General features: G+C 45.1%; 1 protein-coding gene across 5 annotated transcripts in view; it reads right to left on the bottom strand.

Annotated features, from left to right (window-relative positions):
• COL8A1 (collagen type VIII alpha 1 chain) overlaps positions 1–15586 on the bottom strand; it is a 143429-nt gene extending 127843 nt beyond the window's left edge. For 3 of the 5 annotated variants that reach the window (XM_074999700.1, XM_074999682.1, XM_074999728.1), the window contains exon 1: positions 15532–15586. The gene's annotated coding sequence lies outside the window, so the exon portion shown is untranslated. Of the gene's footprint in view, positions 1–9377; positions 9446–15531 lie in introns of all 5 variants that reach the window. The other 2 variants (XM_074999689.1, XM_074999710.1) reach the window with 2 other exon arrangements.
• Between the last annotated feature and the right edge of the window lie 8913 nt (positions 15587–24499).

Raw genomic sequence — 24499 nt, 5'->3', positions numbered from 1 at the left:
CTAAAAAGGCCTGCTCATATGTTGCCTGGGATGTTGCCAAACTCCTCTGCTGTCCTGGGGTCAGAGTCGAGTGACCAAAGTCCACAGGCCGCATATGTGCAGGTTTGGAACTATGACTCCTAGTGGTCACCTCCACCTGTTGCTTTGCCATCGCCTCAGGAGTTTGAAGTAAACAGAAGATGCAGAAGGACAAAGAAGACTAATAAAGTAGACTGATTTGAGAGAGATGAATGTGCAAAGAACCTGTGCGGGAGAGTGCTTAAAGAGGAAAAGCCATTGCACAGGGGCAGTTCCACTCTCTCAGCCTCAGAAGCCTGGTTCCAGTGGTACGAGAAGTTGTCATGGCTGGAGAATTCCTACACTACAGGGCATGGCCATGCTGTCTTTGGTGCCTTGTCATGCCCTTCACTCTCCACAGACCTTTGCAAAGCCACCTTCCTGGGTCTTGGATCTCATCATTGATCTCATCCGTCCAGTCCGCCAGAGCCAACTTTGCATGCTGGTATCAGTGAGTCCCTATCTCACCAAAGGTTTCAGACCTGTCGGCTACCCTCACGTGGTTAGCCACTGGTCGAAGCAGTTTATCGGGGTGTGACTGCTGAGCATGCTATGGTTTCGTGGAGCCACAGGTGAGAGCTGAGTGCCAGGTGGGTACCAAAGGTGCATGAACTGTCCCCGAAGAGACACGACAAGTCCCCACACCAGAGGTGCTACCCCTCCCTGGGCACCCCCTACACTCCTATGCCAGCTACCATACTCCTAAAACCACTTCCTGTAGCACCTGGGTTTTCCCTACAGATTTCTCAGTGAAGTACTGAATTCAGTCTTCCGTGAGGCGGGGAGTTCAATGCCGAGCAAGAATTACACAGCAAGTTTTGTGTTACAGTAGCACCTCAGAGTTCGGAACACCAGATTTATGAACCAACCGGTCAACCACATGCCTCAGCTGGAATCAGAAGTATGCAATCAGGCAGCAGCAGAGACCAACACACACACACACACACACACATGCACACACACACACACACACACCTCCTGCAAAATCCCAAACCAAAGTATAGTGCTGTGTTAACCATAAACCACTAAAACAAAGGGAGTTTTAACAAAAAGATTTGACAGGGTGAGAGTACTGTTTCAGGGCTAAAAGTTGTTAAATGTTGTTTCATTTAAATCACGATGGTTAAAAGCAGCATTTTTTCTCCTACAGAGTAAAGTTTCAAGGCTGTATTAAGCCATTGTGCAGCTGTAAGCTTCTGAAAGAACAACGTTTTGTTCAGTGTTATGAACACCCTCCATTCTGGAGGTGTTGGTAACTATGAGGTTCTACTACCAACATCAGGATAAAAACAGACGAGCACAGCAGTATTGCGACAAGCCAGGCTGTGCTTTAAAACATCTAGTGAAATAAAACTGTTATTTTAACAGTTTTGAGAGTCAAGCTTACACACTACAAGCAACCTGGTGCAAAACTGCTTTACAGAGCAAAGATGATTTTAAATAAAGCAGTGAGACACAAAGTTTCCTCCTATAATCATTGTTGCCTTAAGTGGTGGAGCAAGGGAAGGAGAAAAGGATAAGCTGATGCTTCTCGGGTCTGAGCTTACAAGGTACTGAGTGCCTCTGGAAATGCTAAGTGACTTCAGGCCGTGTTAGCTTTAGTGGGAATTTAAGGACAAAAGTATCCCAGAGCTCAGCAGTTTGCAGAATCAGGCCTTTTGTCTATCAATTTTCACTGAATTGCAAGTATAAATTCACAATACACCTAATGGATTTTTATGTGTACAGATGTGTGGGTGTGTTTTTGCATTTTCCCCTAATAAACTATGCATAGCAAATATAAAGGGACAACAGCTTGGAGAAGATCTCCAACTGTCCTCAAATATTTGCTCCAATAAATAATTCTATTTGTCTTGCCTGTGTGTTGTGTTCACTTTCAGTGAATATTCTAGATTAGGGTTAGGATTGGTTTGGGAAAAAAGCATTTCAAGTGAATAGAAGATGGTTTTCAGGGATGGCTTATGCATGGAGGCCTAGACCCTCAAGGATATTTTAGGCTCCTCACTTCTATTAAGGAACTGAAAGCCAATGTTGCACAGCTCAAATGGAGCCATGCTATGTGGAAGTGAAGAGAATTGCAGGACTCTCCATGGCAGGCAATCGCCCATTTCAGAGGGAAGGATGCTAACCTAACTCAGGTACGTTCCACAAAGGAGACTATTGGGGGATCGTTGCAGTTTTATACACATCCCATTGGTCCCCTCCTATACATGTTTCCCAGGGAGGAGGTGTTCTGGATCATGGCAACTGGAAGAGGACAGGCGCTCCAGCCCTCACTCCATTTTATACATCTCCTGCCCCAGGGTCCTTCACAGGATTAAAGCCCATTGTACTATTAATCAACAAGGCCTTGCATTATAGGACAGACCCGTTACAGTTAGTGCCTCACTCATTCTCATAAGCTGTGTCTACACTATAGCGTTCTGGCAACAGAAGTCACTGTCGACAGATCTTTTCCGACAGAACCTCTGTCTACAGGACATGTCCACACCTAATGCAGGCTCCCCGTCAATGCCCTCTGTCAGCAGAGAGCGTCCACACACCGACTGCCCTGTCGACAGAGTGGACTCCAATGACCCGGAAGTTAGGGTTGCACAGACTCCAAGCCCTTCTTGGAGCAACAGCCCTGCGGGCCCTTAAAGGGCCTCCCCCGGGCTACGTTCCCTGCCCATGCCAAGGCTTGCATACCTCTTGGAGAGATAGCAAAGCTGGTGCAGAGCTTCCTGACTTACTGAGAGAGACTTTGGCCTTTCCAGTTACCTGTGTCGCTAGAGCAACCCCCAGGCTTGTGCTGGCCACACCCACCACTGCTGCAGCTTCTGCAGCATGTCATCCCTGCCGTCCTCCTCCTCCTCCGGAGGGACGCGCCTGACCCCTCCAATCAGGAGGAAGCCATCGTTGCTGCTGCCTTGCTGCAATGGCGCCCACGCCCCCAAGTCAGCAGGCGTGTCTAGCACTACACCACCAACTCAGACTGGTGGGACTGGCTGGTGATGGGGGAATGGGACGACCAGCGCTGGCTCCAGAATTTCTGCATGCGGAAGGTCACCTTTCTGGAGCAATGAACCTGGCTTGCCCCTACCCTCTGGAGGGAGGACACCCACCTCTGGTTCACCATCCCCCTGGAGAAGAAGCTAGCCATCACCACCTGGGAGGCGGTAACCCCTGACAACTACCCATCCGTCGGGAACCAGTTCAGTGTGGGGACGTCCACTTTTGGCACCATGCTCGTGCAGGTAAGGTGCTCCTGGCCCAGGGGGACCCACGAGGAGCAGGAGCAGAGGTGCAATGGGGGAATGGAAAGGGGGAAGGCCCCGTCCCAAGGGCACCGTCCCGTCCCACCTGCTCAAAGCCCTGCTACGTAGGGGGGTGACCTCCTGAGAGGTGGGCTGAAGGACCAGGGTGGGTCGAAGGAGATGGGAACACGCTGGGGCCAAGGGCCCAACCACCCCAGTCCCTCACCCATGTGCCCCACCTCCTCCCCCTGCAAGTCATGAGGGCCATCAACTCCCTGCTGCTGAGGATGCTTGTCTGTCTGATTGATGTAGGTGCTGCCATGGCTGGATTTGAGGTTCCCCAACTGCTTTGGGGCCATCAATGGGATCGACATTCTCATCTGTGCCCCAGACCACAGCGTGGCACAGTTCATCTATAGGCAGGGGGTACCACTCAATCGTGCCGCAGGGGACCACTGCAGGCACTTCATCAACGTGTACGTCAGGTGGGCCAGCCGGGCACATGATGAGAGGGTGTTCCGGAACTCCGGCCTCTTCCGGAGGATAGAGGAGGGCACCTTTGTCCCCTGCCTGGAGCTGCCCTTGGGGACATGGACATGCATCTGTGCACGGTGGGGGAGGCTGGCTACCCTCTAATGGCTTGGCTCATGCAGCCCTGTACCGGACACCTGGACCCCACTCAGGAACTCTTTAATGTGCACCTCAGCTGGGCCAGTTTGCTCGTGGAGCATGTCTTTGGACACCTGAAGGCCTGATTCTGTTGTTTACTCAAGTGCCTGGATGTGGGGAAGGGCAATGTACCCCAAGTTGTGGGGGCCTGCTGTGCCCTCTGCAATCTTCTGGAGAACAAGGGGAGGTCTTGGTCCCACCAGGGGGCTATGAGGAGCCTGGAACAGCCCCCATTCTCCAGGCCCATTGAGATGGGCTGTGCATCTAGGAGGCCCTGAGGGAGTGACCCTCCTAGGGACCACAGTAACCCTCCCCCTCCTCCAGGGCACCCACTGTGGGGATTTCAGGCCCACTGCCTCACCCCATCCCCACCTTGGCCCCTCCCTTTGCTCACCCCTCCCTCCACATCCCCTCCCCAATAACTAGAGACGCAGGGTTTGTGAACAAATAAACCTTTAGTTATAACAGATGAACATGTGTGCGCAATAAATAAATAAATAAATAAAAACCAAGAAAAAAGCTATTTACAAAGTGCAATGGTGCTGAACTATATACAGTGTGGTCAGGGCTTGGAAAAGGGGATGGAAGGCCCCACTCTAGGCAGGGGGTGGTGGGCTGTCACCCCACAGAAGAGCGGGACCCTTAGCAGCCCCGGCCACGGGATCCCCTCCTGCCACAGGTTTGTGGTCCGTGTTGAGGCTGGGTAGGGGGCTGGTGGCATGGGGATTTGTGGGCAGGGAGGGGCTGTGGCAGGGTCAGACTCTGCTGTGAGGGGCTGGAGGGAGGATGTGCACAGCTGGGAGTGGGGGGGGGGCGGCCTGTGGGTCGGGGGAGGGTTGGTCGTGGCTGTGGGACTGCAAGGGCCTGCAGGGCAGGGGGCATGGGTGAGCACAGGATCCATCAAGCGAGGTCCAGGAAAGCTAGGGGGTGGTCTGGTGGAGGAAAGGCTGTGGGAGCAGGGGCAGTGGGGAGAGGGGGCAGTGGGTGCAGGTGGCTGAGCCAGCTGGTCCCACCACACAGCAGTGGCACTGTCCACGTGGGACATCAGCAGGTCCCATGCCTATGCCTGCCACTCTTGGTCCCTTGCCCATCACGCCTTGTCAGCCCGCAGCCGCCGCTCCATTATGTTGGTGACCTGCCCAAGGGTTCTCTGGTCCTCCTCAACCTGGTGATGGACCCTCTGTCCACAGGGCCATCCGCACCACCGTGGACCTGCGCTGCACCCTGGCGCCAGTGGTTCTGTGGGCGTGCCCCCACAGCTCCAGCTCTGGCTCCAGGCCTGCCTCTGGCTCCGGCTCTGGCTCCACCTGGGGGCTGGCAAAGAGGTAGGGCTGGCCCAGCCCACTGATGGTCCAGCTGGAGGGGAGACAAGGAGACGGGATGGCAGCCTGTGCCCTGCAGCTGCAGGGTGGGACTGGGTGGACAACAGTGCTTTGAGAACACGCGCAAGTGCTGGGTTCGCAGGGTGGAATCCCCCGTGAGCTGACGTGGTGGGGATCACGGCATGCCCCACCCTCACCCACTCCCGCAGGCCCCAGGGTACTCACCAGCACAGACCTTGAAAAGGTTCGGTGAGGCCCTGGAGGTGTTCTGGCTGGAGGAGGAGCCCGACTCTAGGCTGCCGACCAGGGTCCTGTCACAGGCCAGGGAGGGGGTGTTGCCCTCACCTTGGGCTGCTGCTCCCCCGGGTGGAACTTCAGCTCCATGGGGGGGCCTCCTCGCATGTGTCCAGGAATCTTGGGGGCAGGGGAAGAGATGTCCTCCACCTGATGGAGCTCATGTAGCTCCCAGTAATAGGGGCAACTGGGCCATCATGCCCCTGAGTGGCAGGCGTCGTCATGAGCTTGGATACAGCCCTGCTGGAAGTCTTTGATTTCTGCCCTGACCTGCTCCATGATCTGTGTGGGGTGTCCTCAGTCTGCCAGGGCTGTTGCAACCTGGCTGTAGCCTGGGGCTTTCCTCCTCTTGGCAGCTGGTCCAGAAGGACTGTCTCCTCAGCCCAGAGGCTGATCAGGTCTCAGACCCTGGGGTCCATCCAGGATGGGGCATGTCTCCTCCTGGCCAGGGGTGTGTCCTGGGGCTCCTCTCCCTGCTCCTTGGTGGGCTGGGCTGCTACCATTGCTGTGGAGTGGCTGCAGGGTGTGGCTGTGGGCAGGCTGCAGGCACACATGCTGGCTGGGCTGTTCACACGCTTCCTACTGCCTGTATGGGGTTTCCAGGGGTTCTGTACCTTTCAGGCTGGCTGGAGGAGCAGAGCATAGAGCTCTGCTGGCAGTGGACAGAGCATCTCCTGGCTCCAGGTGGCTGACACCATGGAGGACTCCTCTGTTGACAGAAAAGTATCTACACTATTTTTTTGCCAACAGAATCTGTTGACAGAGGTGCTGTGCCTCGGACAAGCAAAACAGAACTCTGCCGGCAAAAGTGCCGTGTTCTGTTGACACACTCCAGACAGAACGCATTTGTGGTGTGGACGCTCCCTAGTTTTGTTGCCAGAAGGCCTCTTCTGTTGACAGAGCTCTGTAGGGTAGATACAGTGATAGGGAGTGCTAAAAAGTGCACAAGTGCAGTAGTGACTGCAACCTGGCGGACAGGTATTGATTTCTGAATTATACAGTCATTGAATGTTCACAAGTCATCTACAGCTGTGCTGGAAATTGTTCCCAGGGCAATTGTTTTGGTTTTGGAAAGTGATCCCCGCGAGTGGTCACAGAAAGTAGAGTTGACGTCTGCCGCCCATTTTCAGAGGAAAAGCTACATTAGGTTTAACTCTCCCACACCCGAACACCTTTCAGCAGCGCTGGCAGGAGCCTCTCCTTTTATTGGAGCACTCTCTGCAGTTTGTGGATTCTTACACTGTTCTTTCAGGTTGACCAAAATTGTGGCTTTGGCCTCTTGAGCACTCCTTCCTAGCTGACCAGCAACCAAAGAGGTGGTTTATTGCTGAACAGAAATCTAAGAACTGCTTTTGGCCAGAACTGCCTTGGAAAGTTTACTTGCTAACATCGCTTTGGTTTTCTTTCAAAAACGTCTTGAGAAGCATTGGCATTTTTGGAACAAAAGATTTATTTCAAAAGGCCTAACTTGTTGCACACACCCTCAGCAAACAACAGGCTGTGCTACTATGGGAATTTCAAGCCACCGGCTGAAAGCGAAGGAGCTTGGTGCTGTTTTTTCATTATGTGACTTTTAGTGCTAGTGTGAAGTACTGAATTAACTGCTCGGTGGACTTATGTTTTCCCTTCATCCACAAACCAGGTGAAGTACAGACACAGCGATGTTAGCTTCCCCCATTACCCTGCTTCTGTTCCTCAGCCCTGACCCTGAGTGACCCTTTAATAATTCCTCTCCCGAGTCTGCCAAATGAAGGACCACTTTTGTGGGCTTTGTTCTAGTGAACTGTGTCAACTATGATTATGGCTATGGACTATGATTACTGATTCTGCTGTACGTAGAAATGCTGAGCAATTAAACTGTTTTGAGGGTTCAGGGGAGTTAAGCCAAATTTGGAGTAAAAATTCAGCCCTCTGAGCCATCGGCGAACTATCAGTTAGTCTCTGCTTTCACTGGTGTTCCATGCAAAGTGAGGAGCACAGAACAGCTAAGCAGATTATCAGCTGTGTGGCTAAGAGAACTGAGTTTTTGCCTAGCTTTCTTCAGTCAGATTTGATGGTATAGGATCTGAGCAGTCACTTTCAATTATACTCTTTTAAAAATTACTTTGAAGAAATATGAGGCAATATCAGTAACTCTGGAGAGGTGATAATAGCTTTGGGTTACTACCATTCTTAACACAGGGGGTCTTGTTTGGCCCTTGCGTTTTTGAGTATGTGTAGCAGCAGTGGTCAAAAATGCTTTACTCCAAGTTCTCATGACTTGGTGGTCAAATGCAGATCGCACCATGGTGCTCTCTGCCTTCCTCATCTTCAGAGAAGACTACTGTTGTGTGCTATAGCATAGAATGAGGCTCTCCACTCAATCAGCAGAGAGTTTCTGATAACCAGTGTTCCAAAAAACAGTTTATTTCTGGCTTCTACTCATGATAGTTTTGACTTATGGTGCCCTAAATGCCGCTGCTGTCTCCTGGATAACCTTGGCGGTAAGAGATCAGTAAGATGCTTGACTTGAGAGACCTTTAATTTGTACATCTGGGGTCTAATGGGTAAGTTATCTCCAGCAAAAACCTCTGGATTGTGGAACTTGCTTCCCCAGCTTGCTCTGAAATAGCCTAAATTTACTGAGCTTCCCAACAGGTAGCATAGCCCATTTATGCAGACCTTCCCCTAGAGGATCAGGGAAGATGGATTTCAGTTGGGATGTTCTCCCCCAGGGTCATTTGTTTAATGATTCATAATTATGGAATTTTTATGCCTATTTTAAAACGTTACCTTTTGGAGTTGCCTAAAATGTTTGTGACTGACATGACATTTATATATTGAAAAAAAAAAAAAAAACCAGTGTGTAATAGCCGCATATGCGGTCCTCTTGGAGAAGATCGAGGTGTGTGTATATAGAACATTATGCATGATGGAGGGATGCATAAACCGAATAGTCTGGTAAATCACAGGTATGGCAAGAAGTTTCTCAAATCCTTAGTGGCATGTCTCCTTAGAATTCAGTATTATTTGTGAATACCCTTCTGTTGCACTCAATGTAGGTGTGGCTGAGACCCTGTAATGTCCATATACATGCACAGACACCACAGTCAGTTTACTGCATACACACAGCACTGGGAATGGAATTTATGACCTTTATTTCCACAAACACAGCTGCTCCACAAACTGTAGGCTCTGCAGTCAGCAGAGGGAACTGATAAAACACTCAAACAGGACTGATTCTCCCTCTCCCCCATTCTCACACCTTGTCATTTAGAAGAAGGCACTGATTCACTCCTACTTTCAGGAAGACACTCCTACATCTAACCCCTCAACAGCTTACACATGCAAGCCAGATGCACTGAATTTTATTTAGCTGGCTTCTGCCATGAAATATAAACTTTGCACCAGATTTCAGTCCACCAAAAGATGCCCAGATGCTAAATCGTTGATACAATTCAATCACACAGCTGAGAGGGACACACCAAAGTTATATGAGAAATCATTGCTACATTTCAGAAATAAAATGAATAAAGGCCAAGCAGAATCATATATTGGTGTGTAGTATATTCATTAGTGCAGAGATCCAGCATAGCTATCGCATAGCTTACACACAAGGGAATCCAGGACTAGAATCCTTGTCAGTCAGGTACATGTATGTAGCCTTGTAGCCTCCTTTGGGTGCTACCAGCAGCAGATCTGTTATCCTCTTTGAGGACATGCCACAAGAGGGTCACATCACTCACCCACACAATCCCAGTCTATCACAGCAGAAAAATTAGGAAGAATGCAATATAGTTGTTATTTTAAATCTCCTTACTTTCAATCAGAAATGGACCAAACAGCCAAGGCTCCACTGTATTTTCTTGTTGCCTGGCGTAGCCCTTCCTAATAATTTAATGGACAAATATTATTCTTAGAAGCACAAGAATTCTGAGAATATTATTTTCCAGAAGGGCAAAGAACACAGGGTAGCTAGGATGTCAAGAAACTGAAGAGTAAAGACAGAGCCAGTGTCTACACTATGAGATAAAAATCGAATTTAAAGGAGTTAGCTTGACATTAAAATGTCACTGTCTTCACTGTAAATGTCTTCAGCTCGATTTAATCTGCCCTAATATCAATAACAAGATGCCAATATTAACAGATGGGTATAGCTTCAATCTTGAGTTTAAAATGTCAAATAAAGGCTAGGGTGGAAGCGCCATGTCTTTCATTCAAATTTATTAGCCTCCACAAGTGTCCCATATGTATCCCGCAAAGCTACGCACTGCACCTGGCTCCCAGCTCCTCGCGACTAGCGGGAGTCAGGAAACTGACCAGGGCTGCCACACAGGGCCAGTCACACCACAGCCAGGCAGCTCCTGCCATGCAGAGCCAGATGCCCATGGGTGGGCACCCACCCCACAGGCGCCCTTGGCCACCTGTGACCAGGTGCCCTCAGCCAGTGGGCTCCAGCAGCTCTTTCAGCAGAGCCAGTGAATGGCAGGGGTGTGTTTTTATTTCGGAGAGGATTTTTTTTTAGGGGAGAGTTTTTTGGTGGGGTTGTTTTGGGGAGGTTGTTTTTTGGGGGGAAGTTGAGGTGGGACTAGGTCTGGGGGAGCTTACGTGGGGGGGGCAAACTCCTGCATTTAATGGACTATCGGGAAGGACAGACAGCCCGTCCCCCCACTAGTCCATTACATGGAATGTTTACTGTGCTAGTGGGAGCCAGGAAACTGACCAGGGCTGCTGAGCCATCAGTTTCCCAGGTCTCCCAAGCTGTGGAACCCGGAAAACTGACAGTGCTGCTGCACCTGGTGCCTGGCTCAGAACGCGGGGCTGAGGGAACTGTGGGATAGGTTCCCACAATGCACTGCTGCAACAGTCAATGTTTGGTGATTTCAGTGTGGAAGCAACATGTCAAATTTGTTGGGAGCCTGTGGGAAGTGAGGATACCCAAAACTGAATTTAAAAGAATGGCATTAATAAAATCGATTTTAATAAATTCTAATTTATCTCATAGTATAGATGTAGCCAGAAGGTGTGGCTGTTAAGGTGCAGGGTAAAATTCAATCCTGTCCTGAGATGTGTAAAATGAGGGGTAAAAAAATTCTTGAGCAGCTCTGTCTGCACACTTCAGAGTAGGTAGAGGGCCTGAAAGCTACTGTGTCCTGTTGTAGAAGTGAATAACTTGAACTTTCCCCAATGTCTGCTGCTGGACAGTGGTAGAGTAGCCTGATTATGCCTCTAAAATGGAAAGAAGGCACCCCTTTCACTTTGGAGCTGTTGACAAGTTATAACCAGTCTTTCACTTTAGCATTCAAGGATGGCGTTCTTCTAAGTTGATCAATAGAACTAACAAACCTGTGTCTTAACCCAGACTCATTAATGCCATAATAAGATGGACAACAAAAACATCCCCAGGATTCTCAGAGTACAAATCTGAGGAATAAAGTGCTGACTGCAGAGAACTAGCCTAAAGTCTCTCAGTCAATGCCATGATAATCTCTATAAACTCTTCTGTTTCAATCCAATTCACAGCTCTGTGGTTCCACTAAAGACTCTACATTTATGCCTGTTCATTAGCTTGTATTACAGTACTTCATGGTGCCTTACACAGTGCTACCTTGCTTCACCAGGTCATTTGCACCAGGTATTGGTCATGATTCTTCCCATTCTAATACACAGCATCTCCTATCAGTGTGACTGTCCCAGAGCTCCATGTCCATCATGAAAACTTTTATTTTAAAGCAGTGGTTCTTAACCTTTACTGCAGCCTGCATCCCTTTGTTGCTCAAAATATGTTCTCGCACCCCTTATAAAAAATCAAAAGTGGAGATGGGGAGCCCTATACCCTTTTAAATGCATATTAAGTGTATGTAAAATAGTTTTATGTTCTTACTCACCACAACTTATAGTACAGTAGGCATACAAAAATATGCAAACACTACCTAGAGATGTTACAGAGTTTTGCTGTGGAAGTAAACTGTAAGCGACGCGCCAACAGTTAGCGGCTAACTGATTTCAAACAAAGCCACTGCTCTGCCACATCATCATCTGTGCATGCGTCAAGAAATACCCCACAACATGGCAGTAGACCGTATTTTGTAGTGAGATAATTTCACTACAATTAGCTAAAAACTTGAAAATAAATTTTGTTTGTATATTACAGTAATTGTTAAAAATGTATAATGTTAATAAATACATAGGTTTGATGAAACAAAGTAGTTGTACTTATGTGCCTGTGCTCAATTTGTGTTCTTGTTGATTTACCTTCTAAAAAAATCTGGCATGTCTCGCACCCCCAGGGGGTGTATGCACCCCCGCTTAAGAAACACTGTTTTAAAGAAAGAGGAGATGGTGCCCCCAAAGGCTGCTATGACAATTCTTTCTCAGAATAAACAGCATATGATAGACATACAGCGACCAGGCTCAGGCAGCACTAACACTTCAGTTCCCTGCCAAATAAGTATTTCCCCCCAGAACTCTGGACTGTGTGCTCGTATTTACCCACCATTTTGGGCACAGACTTGGGAGCCACAGTTCTGTCTCACATGCTGTTTTCTCGGGAAGCTGATGGTGACAGAAAGAGTATTAAAGTTTCCACACTACGCGTGAGGAGGAGGCGCAGAATTCAGGAGGACATTAGCTTTCCCCTCCATTCTTTTAGAACAGTGGAGTTGTAGAACAAAAGCTGAGGTGAAAATTCTGTGCCCTCAAAAGTGGGCTCTGGGAGCCACAACTTCAGGGAAAAGGGGAAAGATTTTTTTATGAAATTGTCTTATGAGTGACAGAGATGCTACCAGGAAGACAGAGTGCAGGATGAGTCCTTTACAATTGCATTGCTCCCATGCTTCTCACACCAGCGCCAATTTCTGTTAAAAATATTACTCTTATTACCACGCTATCTTGCAAACTCAAAAATAACATCCAGCATATAAATCATTTTTCATAAACACCTCCCACTTTCTATTGAAACTTAATTTTTAATGTTTATCATTACTTAGTTGTCAGGAACCAACTCTAGTAGGTGTGTATCACACGCAATTTCTCGGCTATGGATTGCAGCTAGAGGAACCTGCATTTACTCAGTCCACCCATAGTCTAAGGAACCAAAAAGGCAAGGGGTGCACAGTGGCCAAGAAAAGTTGATCTTCTGCTTAAAACAGTAGACTGGAGCCCAGAAAAACTGGGCTGAATTCCCTCTTCTGCCACAGGTTTCCAGTGTGATCACGAGCAAGTCACTTACTCTTTCTGTGCCTCCACTGTCTGCTTGTAACAGTGAAGGGGGACAGTACTTCCCAAACTTATACGGGTGTTGTTGAGAATATAATCAAGGAATTTGACAAGGCACTCTGATACCACAGTGGTAGTGATTAGTACCAACAGAGTAAGTATGTGGTTTAGCCTGTGTTAATAGGGTCTGGTACAAAGCCCCTTAACACAAGTGGGAGTTTTCCCATTGATTTCAATGGACCTCAGATTGGGCCCTGAATGAATAGCATTAGAATATAGGCGCAACCACTGAATGAAATGACTGGACATGTCCGTGCTGGTATTTTTCTATCTTCATTATATTCCCTTCAATGTAGCTTTAAGATTAATTAATTTTATACTGTGTTCATTGCCTTTGTATCTAAGCACCTGTTTCTACTGTCTTTTCAAATATTTTTAATTAACTGCACCAATGTTTTTAAAAGACGGTGCAAGTGCTTAATTTGTGCTAGGGCTTGCCATGGCTGAGTCCCAGGACTTCTAGGGCTGGTATTTTATAGCACCAACAGATGCGGATTTGCTGCATTAGTTATATATGTAGAAGACTTGCTTGATCCATGGCACTTCTTACATTACAAATTAAGAACCGTTTGGGTGTGTCTCGGGGTGTTCTTTTGTTTTTCAAACTGAACAATATTATTTGCTCTATGTCCAGAAATTAGTCTTCATAAAAATCAGTTTCCTTTTCAGCACCAAGAAAAATGAGGTTGTGTTGCAAACCTTGAAAGCACATGTCTAGAACAGTAACTCATCCTGGATCCCTGCTGCATTCTACTTTCTTCAGTCCAATGCTACAAAATGATGCTTGGCTGAACCAGCTGCCCATTTTACAGGACAAATTGCCCTCAGGAGATTCTAGTGTAGTTTAATTAGACACAATGGGTTTTTTTACATGTTCTAGGATCTATTTTCAGATGTAAAAATAACACATTTCACAGCAATCTCCAATAAAAGGTGCTTCAGTACATGAAAATGTTCTGTGCCAAATGTATTTTGTGTACCAGGTAAGGTAACACAATAAATGAGAACGGAGATCTCAAGGCAGAATTTTATTTTAAGCCAAATTGTACAATACATTCCTAAAATTTTATAGTTTCTGTGTTTTTCCATACAAAAATATCAGATATTAAGTAGGATTTAAGATTTTACAACAAAAACAAAAAAACAAAAAAAAAGCTATTACGCTTTCTTTGAAAGTTTCATGGAGGAAGCTTCTATGGTTTAATTGTTTTTTGTTTCAGAAAAGAAGAGTTTTACTCAAACCTAAGCATGCTGTGGAATGCTCTGTATATTGTTCTTAGTAGCAATCTCAGGGTTTCTTTATTTTTTAAAACACTTATGTAACCTTTCAGGCAAACAGTTGAAGGAGCTCCTTTCTTATTCTCATTAGAAAGAAAAAACAGATAGTGCACAAGATGCAGGAAAAAATCTCCTAGGTACACTACGCAGAAAACAGTAGCATGAACTAAGTTTTATAACCTTAACATGCTAAGGTTATAAACCTCTCGTAGCAACTGTATTTGTAGAGGTGGTTATTTATAGAAAAAGATTTTTTGTTGTAAAAGAAAAATCAGGGAGGAAAGCAAAGCATTACGCAAAAAAAAGCTTTTTGACTACACTGAAGAAAATGCCAGTTTTTAACTGAAGAAATGTACAACACAAAGAGTAGGTGCATGGCAATCAATATCTACTGTTCACATAATATTAATTCCTGATCGCTCTCTCATTGCTAAATTCTATGGAGGCGTTCTAGGATTAGGATCCATAGGATGGAATTTGTTTAAACAGGTGACCATTTGGTATAAATGCCCTGACTCACAACTTGAGAAACTAGCACAAATCATTTAGATTCATCTCTGAGAGGATGGACAGATGAACAGAAAGGAAAGATTAAACTTATTTAAAAACAATTTTCTGCTTTAATAGATGTTGTGTCTTTATCTCATTTAGGCAAAAATTTTTGATGTCCTTAATATTCTCTTATAATATTTGAAATAATATATAAATACATCTTTTTATATATCATCTATAAGTGTAGCTAATGATGCAATGTAATTTGTTAACACAGTGCTTTTATACATAATATTCTGTTGTTTCAAGAAGTGGATCTGTGCTCTTGAAAAAAGTTTTAAAATCATGTTTAGTCCCAGCTGGTTAATTTTCCTCCCACACTTTTTTACATATCCACCTGATTATTGTTCCTTTCTGAAGGCAGTAGTTTAAATCTTTTTTTTTCTTTGTTTCCTAAAGTAAGAAAACCTGAAGCAGACAATTTGCTGCAGCTGTCCTGTACATTTCAAAAACATCCTCACACAACCACCAGGCCTTCTGAGAGTACCGTATTTTTTAAGAAAATGTAAGCCAGCTTTAATGTGTGCTTTTGTTGATAATTTTGACTGGGCTAGCCTCACTGAGATGGAAAATCTTAAAAGAGTAAAAAAGTTTGACTGGATATAATACTGAACGTTTCAGAATCAATGTGCTCAGAAAAGAGGAGATTTTCCCAATCACATGTTAGTCTTTCTCAGCAAGATATGTTTTCGTTTCATTGCTAAAACAACAGTCAGTTACTAACCTAAATGTCAGATGACTTGACATCTGAAAAAAAAAAAAAAAGCTCCTCCAACACCACACAGGCAGACAGTAGTTCAGCTGACATTAAGCCTGTCTCAAAACTGTCCCGATAGAATAGAAGCCTGAAGTAGCAATAATCTTACCTTAGGTGCACAACGTCCAAGGCAAGGAGATGACTGGCTTGCAACAGTGGAGGACTGTGAAAGTGCTCTGATCAGCTGCTGGTAGCAAGCACTTGGCTTTTATGTGCAGGTGGGAGGAGCCTTACAGTAGGTGGGCAGTGAAAAAAAACGAAGCAGGCAGAACTTAAAAGGCACTGTACTGTTGAATCTGTTCTCCAGGGAGTGGGAGGGAGTGGAGAAAGAGAGAGTTTGAATGACATTCACTGAGGAAGAAAATCCTGATTTATTTGTTTTGTATTACTCATTTAATAATAGCACTTATATTAGTTCTAACTGGTAAGTTATTCCAGTATGTTGCATAGTTATAATGATCCAAGGTCCCATTTCACTTAGTTTTGAGGACTCTTATGCCAATAGGATGATCATCCAAAGTAATTAAAAGAGCAGATCTGTCTCTTCATAGATTCTCCTTCATAGAAGAAAGCAGTTGCTTGATTCTTAGAAACCCTACTACACAGTGATTGGGTTTTCCTTATATTCGGTACATCCACTAGAATCATCTGTCCTGGAGACTCCCAATTTTCTCTCAGTTCTGCTACCTGATATTTTTCTTGACACAGCTGCAACTGCTTGCTGAATTCATCTTAGTTTAGCGCAGTTTGTCCTTGTATCTAAAGTCCCAACAATTTTCCCCATGTCATAGCCTCAGAAAGGAAACATAGTCAAAAGAAACACACGCCTGGTGGTTGCTGTGTAAAATTATGCATTGTTTATTCAGCGCCTTTACTGCTTTCAGATCATATGGGCGCTGACTTCACAGTGTCTAGGACAGTGGTGGGCAGTCAGCAGGCCGGGCCCACCAGAGGGGATGGAGCGCAAAGGGCGCAGTTGCCCCCAGGCCCAGACTTTCAAGGGGGCCCAGAGCTCCAGCTGCTACTGCCATCAAAGGAGCAGCAGCAGCAGTTGGATCTCTTGGCCCCTTTGAATTGCCACAGCTAGTATGTGAGGGGTCTCCCAGCACTGTGGTCCCAGTCGTGCTGACGGCTGAATGCCCTAGGCCCTATCCCTTCCACCACTGGCCCTGCCCCTTCCAGGGATGGAGCTGGGCCCCACCCCCACCTTGCCCTGGGGTCAGCAGCAGCTCTTGGCACTGCTTCAGGTGCCAATTGGGATTCTATGGGTGCCCTGTGAAATATCTGATGTACCATTATCTATGTTCGGGCTCGCCAAGGTTGCTGGTTTCCATCCACATAACGTTTTTTTTTCCTACCAGTATTGCTGACGTGATACGCGCATAAAGCAGGGACACATGAAGTGAGGGGCATGCTGATTGCATGCAACATTGACTGTGAAAGCTGTCCATGCCCTCTGCATCCACTCAAAGTGCTGCTACGGTTCACTCAATACACCCTGCAAAGTCTAGGTACACAAACACACTTAACAACACTCCCCTATCCCAGCAGACCATCTTTGTTCTGACAATCTTGCAGCCCACTGAGCTGAAAGAGGGCCACTCACGCGGCCCACACATTACCCTAGGTTGCCTATCGCTAGTCTACGGACAGTTACTCATTGACTGGATTCTTCAGGTGACTCAGATACTTTGTACCTAGTCAGTCAGAATCCTTTATCTTTACTCTCCCCAGCGTAAAGGGGCATTGATCCTGTTTGATACCTTTGGGTGCTGCCATAATACAAATGACTATGTGGCAATATGTTCAAAACTGTTTTAAATAAGGACATTAATGATGTAGTGAATGGGAAAAGTGATGTGGGTAGACCTGAGGAGGCCAAGACAGGTGGAGCAAAGTAAAGAGAGAGAGCATAGTGCAACTTGATTAAAGTTTAGGAAAGAATAGGAATGAGAGTGGAGGAGTCCTGTTGACACAATATGTGGGACACACTTCATCAGAAGGGGAAGAAAGTGGGTGAGACATGTGCCCCACTCTCCTCCTCCAAATTATTGTGTGCATGAGATAAAGGAATAGGAGTATTTGATGTCATAAGGAAAGGATACAGGAAGTCCATGGTGAAAGTCATGGAGGTCAGCTGTGACAGGGTACCACTTCTTGGCCTGAGACACCAGCCTGTCCTCATTGTTTGCCGCCTTTCTGGGTATCGAGACTTTGTACGCTTATAGGGCTTGTACAACTTATGCCAACCACTTGAAACCTGGGTCTTAATGCTCCTGAATCCATATTAAGGAACTAATTAGATGTGCCCTGATTTCCAAATAAGCCGAGCACTTCTGGTTTCCCTGATGTGAATTGAGTTGTTGCCATTAACTTCAGTGAATGCAAGCTTCCGGCCCTAAGATTTTTGTGTTAGGGAATGCAGCTAAAGTCTTAATTAAGCTGGAAAACAATGAATTTAGAGTAGTTGTCCGCTCTCACCCCTTTGTTTTCATTAATTATTATTATTACTATTATTATTATTATTATTACTGTTATTATACTTGAATAGCTGTTGGATCATTTAACACATTTCTAATATTAATTATAAATGAAATTGTGGTTATTTTATTTTTATAGCAGCAAAATTGTACTTATAGACATTTTACAGTAGACACAAAAGGAGAGGCCCCCTGCTAGAAGTGGTTTACAGCCCAGTCGTAGACATGTTACATTAAGTGGTGATAACAAAATAATGAGGAAGGAATGTGATAAGGACTGATGAAAGGTTATTGCAATAAGATTACATGGTTAGTTAGTTTAGATATGTATACGTCATGACAGATTAATTAAATTATGTACTTCTACCCAGTACTAATCATTGCACACAAAAAAGAGACTATATTCAGTTGAGGAGTGAAACAGTTGGGCAGTTTTCTGCTCATAGAAATCTGAGGCAAGATTTTCAGACGTTAGAGTCTTAACTTTCGGCACCCAATTCCCAATTCCTGTGCACTCCTTCTGCATCCAGTCAAAGTGCTGCTATGGTTCAATCAATACACCCTGCAAACTCTAGGTATACAAGCAAAGTTAGCAAAACTACCCTATCCCAGCAGACCATCTTTGTTCTGACAATCTTGCAGCCCACTGAGATGAAAGAGGGCCACTCATGTGGCCCACACACTAGCCTAGGATACCTACCACTGGTCTAAGGACACTCATTGACTGGATTCTTAAGATGACTCAGATGCTTTGTATCTAGTCCGTCAGACTCCTCTGTCTTTACCCTCTCCAGTACCTAAATCAATGGCCTGATTTTCTAAAAAGCTGGAGCTGCTAGCAATTCCATTAATGCTGGGTATACGGCACATTTGAAAAGTAAGCTACTGAACTGCGAACCTGAGCACAGACTACAATCAAAACAACTAGCATGGGCTTGTTGACTTCTGTGTGCTTCAACCAGTTTGGTTACATGTGATTCAGCACCCTAATGTTGAGACAGTCATAGAGTCCAGTGCCGTCAGTGATGCTAACTTTCCCTAAGGGAATCTGCCAAGTGGCAAACATAAGGGGCCTCTTAGCCATGCAGCAAATCTTGCCTTGGGGATGGGAAAGCACGGTCTGTTCTCTCTACAAAGGCTAGTGTTCTGGACAAGCTCCCCCATCACACCAGGAGACCCTGTACTCACCTCCAGTGCCAAGGTCTTTGGGGACACTGTCTGTGGCAGTGAATATTGGAAAAGGTGAAGGTGAAGGTGCTTCCTAGCTTTCATAAAATGGTAATTCATTATAACGTTTGTATAACAAGAGTATTTGGAAAGTCTACAGTACATGGCATAAGGAATATAAAAAGATGCCCTTGGGAGCCATTAGGAGGATAATCGCTACAAAGCTTTCCTTGGAGGCTGCAGATCTGATATTAACTTTATTTGCCCTTTTGCCTTTAGATCAATGGCTTCTGTTAAATTAAACTGTCCCTGGGGTTTCATGCTAAAGAACAGGGCAGGAGGCATAATTTTTTTTAAAATACAGAGTAAAGCTACAGCTGCGTAAATGCATGGCTACTAAGTGAGGGTCTTTTAGGTAGAAATATAGTGTCAGTGATCAGAGTATTATTTTAATAACCTTGCATTGTTTTAAATGGCAGTGATCCTGTTTTCAAATGGATGAACTGGTTCCAGTAAAGGAACTGGTTTATTGCTGAGAAGGCTCTTTAATCCACTCTAAGGCTAGGACATATTCCCCACTGTGTAAGTTGAGTTTTAGCACCCTGTAAATCAGCAGAGCTGCAGCGCTGTAAACTGCTGTAAAACAAAAGCGAGTCAGGTCCTCTATGTGTTTCTAAGATTACCTGGGGTGTGTTCAAATAAAAGTGAGGGTGTTTGCTGCGGGTTCCCCAGAGATCATCATCATCTTGAAGCTGAAGAAATATGCCTAGAGTAAATATATTAATAAACAAAATATTTAGACATCACAATTTTTCTACTGCCAATCTGCAGTTGAAGGTCCATGCTACAAAAGTCGCCTGGTTGGAGAATTACTTGGATCAACTGAGGAAAATCTGGCTACAGGAGGCAGGGTACAGGAGGAGCAGTGGTATGCACGGCTGGAACGTTGTCCCTTAGGAAAGAAATAATGGATTACATAAGGTCACAAGAGGCCGCTAATGTTGCTGAGCGTGCTAGTTACAAGAGTTGGATTTCAGATCAGTTGCATAGTGCCCTAACTGACAGCTTATGAAGCCAAGGGGGGAAAAAAACCCAGAAATTTTTAAAGCATCGTGCTAAAACTCAAAACTTCCAACTTCTTTTATGACACACCACATTTTTAAAAATACTTTTCAAATTTGTTCATGTTTATTATTATAAAGTCATTCAGAACAGCCTGCAGGTAGTACTTTGTTAATGTACAAAACCCCTCTGGAAAGGAGTTCTTCCTTTCATTTTATTTATTGACTGTAATACAGAAGATATTAATGATTTCTCCACTTGTCTGAAAGTATATTTATTAATGTGTGGTTTCAGGCAATATTCCATCTTCTGTCATGTTTCCCATCATTCTAAGCACTCCCAAAGTCTTTCAGGCAGATTGCCTTTTAAAAGATTAATGCTACATAGCTGCACTTTATATAGAACAACAAAGTTTACAAGAAGGAACCACAAAATAAGAGGAGGGAACATACAGGCTACATCTACACTAGCAAGCTTTGTAGGTGCAGAGCATCTACACACAAAATGTGTTTTGTTAACAGAAACTGTCAACAAAAAGGCTGTGTAGATGCTCCTGGGGGCCCTTTCATCAACAGAGCAGATCGATCCGCTTTTATGTGTAGATGTGATGTGTCGACAGAAGATTTGTCGGAACATCTCTTCCAACAGTAACTTCACTTCTAGTGTAGACATAGCCACAGTGGTGTTCAAAGTTTCAGATCATGAGCCATTGTCTCATTGTCTACCCTACTTCACCTTCCGTGGATGGTGTCGTTCAGAAGTTCCTTGATAAACTTGAGTAGCGTCCTCGCAGGGTACCACCCATATGCCAGTCCAACCCTGGATCAGAAATTAGAATAAATTGTAAAACTTCAGGTTCTGGGTGACTATATGTTGGGAGATGGAAGTCTGTTGTGCGAGGCAAATTGAGATAGGACTCCCGTCATACCTAACCAATATTGCTCAAGCGTGACGAGTTTCAAGTCTCACCGAGCAACATGATTGAAAGTTATAGTGGTGGAAGAACTGAAAAGAACTTACATGAGATATTTGGTTTCCATAACTGATTTTTTTTGCATGCTTATGGCCTACTCTGACCCTGCTTAGCCATGTTTGAATCAAGCAATAAGATGTGGAAGCAATAAAACTTCTAGCAAGTGGAAAAATGCTAGGACTTTTCTCTTTCAGTCACTTAAGCCAATTCCTCTCGAAACTGGTCCCAAACAAGGGAGTTTGCCAGACCAAGGGAGGTCCCCTGCCTCTAGTTCCACTTCCCCCTCTCTGCCTTCAGCTCTCCTTACCAGCAGCCCCCTTATCACCTGTCCTAGCTCAGCTGTCACTGGCCTCTGACCCTGTTAGGCTGATGCTGGCCCAAGCTTCCAACCACAGATGCTGGGTCAGGCAGCCAAATTGACACTGGCTCCCACCCCACAGATGGCAGCTGGGCTGCCACTGGCCCAGCCCAGCCCACAAATGTTGATCCCAGGGACACAATCCCCTCAGGCTCACAGCAGGACCACCAGACTTCTGTCACTCACCTCCCACCCACCAGTACTTCCAGCTGCTGGTGGTCCTCCCACTGGCCTCCCAGCCCAGGGCTCTCTGATCCTGGAACATCTGTGGTCCTGCGGGACCAAGGATCTTACTGGACCAGGGAATGTCAATTTTGGGAGGTGCAACCTTGTATTCTTTCATTATCCTTAATTGTTTGCATATCCCACATGCAGTGGAGGGGGTGGGGCCTCAGACAACAGGGGCAGGATAACCTTAGCTTGGGCTAGGATGACCCTAAGCCTAACCCAAACCCTTACACTTAAACTGCTTCCCCACCCTCAGTTTGTACAATGAAGTTGTAGGGATTAAACGTTTCTTCAGTTCCACCAAATTGAGCTTGGTGGCAGTATTATGCTTTCCCCCCACCCTCTTTCTCTAATAAAGAGGCTGGTCCTGCTATTCTTGCCTATATCTTTGTCAGTAATGAACAAGTTGCAGAGACGTAATTGACATTAAATTTAATCCTTACGGAAGTTCAAAATTTCCAATATTACAACAATTAATATACCATTAGTAAAAAGCTAATAGTTATTTCATCTTAGCTATCATTTTTCTCCAGCGCTGGGGAAAACTCATCCTAACTGAAGGATGATGATGGGCAACCCTGCTTCCTCAGAGCCATCTAAGGGGATAAATTCTGCCCTCACTTTTGTCCTGCAAAATCGGCTGGAAACCGGCAGAGCTGAAAGCAGATTTTTTTCCCTCTATGTTGGAAACATTTCATTGTACTTTTGGATGAATTCCTAAATTAAAATGAATATGGAAGCATATGCCTAAGTATCAAGACTCCCTTCCAGTGTTCTAGCCACTAGATTAACTGTCTCCCAGCTGGAATCAATTGGACAGTTCACACATATGCCATTAGTCCTCTGTCCCAAGAGTTTCACAAGGAAATGTAACATCAAAGGTTCCAAATTCCAACAGCTTTTAAAACAAACAAAACTAAAACCAGGTCAGTGAACTAAAATTTGAACAAAACATAAAGTATTCTCCATATAAATTTGTGGAAACTTTGCAGATGACACACACAAAATGCACGTTTTATGAGAATTACATACTTTCCTCACATTACACCATTGCAATTTCAATTTAGGGAGGTCACACGTGACTGCAGAATACTTACTGCTATTATAGCCTCAGGGCGATAGCTTTGTTAGTCTGTCACTTCAGAAAAAGCAAGCAATCCTATAACACCTTAAATTAAAGACTTAACAGTTTTATTTATTAGGTAATGAGCTTTCATAGGTAAGACCCACTTCATCAGGTTTGTTATGATAGCTTTTGCCGTTATAGCAGAGTTAGTGGACCAACTTCAATCTCGTCCTAGCAACACCAGTCTAAACCTGGAGTAAGGGCCAAATCCTCGTCCCATGACCATTCAAGACAATACTGCCACTGACTTCAACACAGGAGGGACCCAGTCCTGAAGCCTTTACTGAGGGTCTGCATGCTGGTATCACAGATCAGATTATGGGCAGGTGAATGTTTCACAGTAAGAGTCTGTCAACTCAGTGCAGTTTATAGAAATTACATAGCTTCTATTTATTTTATTCAGCTATGTCTTGTGGTTTGCGGTTTAATGTTTTCTGTTCCTTCAGTTTTTAACATAAACATTAAGCTTTGCTGACTTTGCCCCAGGAGCTATAGGTTAGCTTCATGTCTGTTAGGAGCAACAGAAGCTATTTTGTGGGCTTCTTTTGTTTTGTTTTTAAAAGATGTTGTTCAGTGAACTTTTCCTAGTAGCTGGGAACTCTGGTAACACTGCCCATTAGCATGATGACTAACTGTGTTTGAGTGTTCTGTCAAGCTAGTTTCTTAAGTCTCACACAGACAGGCATTACTATAATCGTGAAAGAGCAGCCATCAGACTGCAAGAAGCTCTGGGATGGGTGGAAAGCTTTTTCCCTCTGTGACGTATTGTTGGGCTACGGCTACACTAGAGAGTTTTGCCAACAAAACCCCAGTTTGGTCAACAAAACTGGTGGAACGTCCACACACGAAGGCTGAATCTACACTACAAAATAACTTTGAAGTAACAGACTTCGAAGTTGAGCATCTACACATGTCCTACTTCGAAGATAAACTCTCTTACTTTGAAGTTAATTTCAAAGTAAGGGAAAATGTGTGTAGAGGCTCCTCAGGCTACTTCGAAGTAGCCCATCACTTCAAAGTATGAGACTGGTATAGACACGCCCAAAATGCATTTTGTGGACAGTATGACGACAAAAGTCGGTGTTCGGCCAGCAACCTTCTGCCTCTCCCAGATGAGGAAGGGCACATTTTGTTGAGAGATTCTGTCAATAAAAAAGCTGTGTGGACACTCTGGGGGCCATCTCTTGACAGACAGCGCATCCAGAACAAGGGCAGCCCTGTCTGCTGTGCTTCCAGGTGCTTATTTTGCAAGGGAGCGGCCTGGCAGTCCTGTTGTTCCATCAACAGAGCAGAGCACCCTTCCCCTTGGCTTTTGTGTGTGGCCACACTCTGTCGACAGAAGTTTTGTTGGGAAATCTCTTCCAAAAGTGACTTCGGTTGACAGGTCGCTGTGGTGTGACTGTGGCTTTGGTGTTTAATCACAACTTTGGGAACAAAGTCTAAAAGTGCCTATGCTTTTCCAACTTTAGTGATTTACTAAATGAATATTTTATTTGCCATTCAAGGAAGGAAGAAAATAGAACCAGTGTTTGCTTGGCAATGTGTTCATATTTACAACATTTGTATGCCATTTTTACCATAAAATGGAATATTTTGCAGTTTTCCTATATAATTTTTCAGATATAATTTTCATTCTCTCCGTCAATTTTTTTTTTCTGGTGAAAATTAATGATTTTACCTTGA

The sequence above is a fragment of the Carettochelys insculpta genome, chromosome 1 (assembly GCF_033958435.1).
Source record: "Carettochelys insculpta isolate YL-2023 chromosome 1, ASM3395843v1, whole genome shotgun sequence".
Taxonomy (NCBI): Eukaryota; Metazoa; Chordata; order Testudines; family Carettochelyidae; genus Carettochelys; species Carettochelys insculpta.
Note: the sequence above shows the minus strand (reverse complement) of the source record. Positions and strands in the feature narration are given on the sequence as shown.